The sequence below is a fragment of the Triticum dicoccoides genome, chromosome 5B, assembly GCF_002162155.2.
Source record: "Triticum dicoccoides isolate Atlit2015 ecotype Zavitan chromosome 5B, WEW_v2.0, whole genome shotgun sequence".
NCBI classification, from domain to species: Eukaryota; Viridiplantae; Streptophyta; class Magnoliopsida; order Poales; family Poaceae; genus Triticum; species Triticum dicoccoides.
The window spans coordinates 334,235,683-334,238,669 of NC_041389.1; positions in this window are offsets into that span (position 1 = coordinate 334,235,683).

Sequence of the window (2,987 nt, forward strand, 5' to 3'; positions counted from 1 at the left end):
AGTAGGAGCTGCTGCTGCTTTAGCTCTCACTCATGCTGCTGCTCTGCTCTTGCTCTCGGTCCCCTGCCTGGTCTGCTCTTGCTATTGCTCTTGCTCGCGTTGCTGCTCTCGCTCTTGCTCTTGCTTGCGATGCTGCTCCGATTTAGCTACACTTCAGTCGACTGAATTGACTTTTGGGTCAGTCAATTTTCAGGGGGGGCTCGCCGGGGTGAAGGCAGAACCAACCGCAACAGGGAGGGGGGCTCGCTGGAGAGGTACCCCAGTATCTATCTTAGGGTTCAGGGTGGGGCGGTGGTCGCCGGCGGTGGTGTGGGGATCGCTGGAGAAAAATCTCGGCACGTGGGGGCCTAGAGGGATGGCCGGTGCGGCGGCAGACTGGCGGTGGGGAGTGTTTTCGGGGCGGGCAGGGCAGCGCACTGCCGGCCGCGGGCGACGGGTGGCTGCTATTTGGCCGGTGGTGGCTGGCGGCTCAGGGGGTGGAGGTTGAAGATGAACTGCAGGCCCTTGATTTCGTATCCAACGGCTACAAAATCGACTGACCAGAGATAAAAAGTCAGTCGACTGATGTGTAGCCTCACCTTCTAGTGCGTTTAGTTTCGACAGTAAAATCCAGTTTTGACAGCAAAATTCAGTTTCGACAGTTAAGTTCAGTTTTGACAGTTAAATTCAGTTTTGACAGTTAAGTTCAGAGATGAGCAGCTGATGTATTTTACATCTAGCACTTTGTGGTTATGTAGTTTACATCATCTATTGGAGATGCTATTAGAATTCCACTCAAGTTAAAGTTGTCTCTCTTGTCCTGCTTCAGCCTCGGCGTCATACAACTTACCGGAGCTGCTCCAACGATGAAACCCTCCATCACAGCGGAGCAGTACCTCGGGCTCCATCTCCAGACGCCTAAGATCTTCCCCTCCTCTGACAGCCAAGTCAACCGGAGCATCCTCACCGGCCAACCCAATCATGCTGAGATCGACATGGCTTCGCCAAAGAGGTTGTACACTTGTTGCATCTATTTTCTACTCTACATGTTATATATATTGTCCACTGAGCACATGTAGTAACGGGAAATACGGTTATTTTATCCTACTATATGACAAGAAGTGAGGTACCAGGCAACTTAGCTATCCGTGATGGACTCTCTTGAACGCCATCATTATTTATCTCTGCGCGTTTGAGTTGTGCATTTGTCGATGGCCGTGGGAGTTGAGCTAGTAGGGTAGTGGCCTGGGTCCAAAGTAATAGAAGTAGCACAAAAACATTTTTTTAGTGTAGGCTTTTCCTTGCTCAAGCCTGCCTACTAGAATCGCCAGTGCTTGAAAGGAAAAGTGAATGAAAAACATAGGAATTGGAAAGTTTCATATGGTACTACTATTCATGAATTTGGTTCAAAGGAATGGAGCAAAGGAAAACTGTAGGATTTGTTCCTTTAGTGTCTCCTTGAAAGAAAAAACATAGGAATTTTAATTTTCATTTGTCCTCCTTTTCAAATTCCTATTCATGAAGCACAAGACTAAGAGATAGTAGTATAATAGCATCATAACCGTACATTTTCTTGTGGTTTGACTTAATCTCACCATGCTTCTTTGCATCCTGTGATCTTTTAATTGTTGTGAATCAAACACCAAGATTGGCAAAAATCCTGTGTTTTTAAATTCTCTGTTTTGCACGTGCATTCCTATCCTATTCCTGTCTATTTCCTATCCCTGCATTGTCGGAATCCTCCAATTCAAACAAGCCCTTACAGAATTACTTCTCTTACATATAGTTTTCAAAGAAAACCTTGCGCGGTTTGTCCCGCTCCTGCTGCGCCGTCGTCCACCCCACCTCAGCTGCTCCAACGACAAAAGGGTCTGGCACAGCAGGGATCTGGCCTCCAGACCGTCTTTCGCCACCTCAGATCTTCTTCCCTACCGCCGGCAGCCATGAAAATTGCATTACCATCATCAACCGAGTAGATGACCTCGAGGACTACACGGGTCCGCAAGAGAGGTCGCACTCTTTCATGTCTGCTTACGTTATGCATCGCTTAATATTACATGCTACTTTATCGCCCTGTTCACCGATTAGACTTTGAGTCAGCTCCAAACTAATGGTCAAACTTGAGTTTTTAAATGGTTGTGGGGTACATATCGGGGCCGCAATCAATAGTATCTATCTACTATCTGGTTAATCTCCGATGTCTACTATGAGTTTCATGTTGGGTGGGAAACAAACAATAAAGAAGCCATTATCTGTATTTTTTAACTGAAGCCATTATCTGCCTGCTATTATTGGTTTTGGGTCTATCCACAGGTTGCTACCATCACTCTGGATTTCTGCATGCACTCCTTACATAATCTCACTATGTTTTATTCCTATGCATGACAGTTATTGTAAACAATGGAACTGAACATGTAGAACAAAAGAGACGAGCCTTGTGTGGCAATAAAATTTCATGCGGACGTCGCTCCATGGTAGGCGCAAAGGCAGCCCCCCTCCACCCATTTCAGATTGTAATCGAGAGGAAGATATCTGTTTTGAGGGGGATTCAGAAGGAGAAGACAACTCCTATTTACCCCTTAAGGTCTTCGCTCTAACTTGGCATGCTGATGTTGGTTATATCATGCATATGGTGCCTTGCATTTCTTACTTTATACATCAAATATGGCATCTGCTTAGTTTAGACATCCTTTGTGCGAATGCCATCTGTTTAGTTTATTCATCGTTTATGTGAATTATGCAACACCATCTTATTTAGCCAGGCATCATATATGTGAATTTTGCAATGCCATCCTGCTTAGCCAGTTATCTTATATGTAAATTATATCAGGCCATCCTTTTTTTCATTACATATTACATTTGTCAACAATGTTAGTACATTCAACTGCTCTTCGTGTACATTAGCCATTTGACACGGTGATGGCAAATTTTGGAGTGAAAACAAGGTCTTCAGAGCAGACTATGCTATCTGACGAAGCGCATATCTCGTTGGTTACGGATAGCTCCTC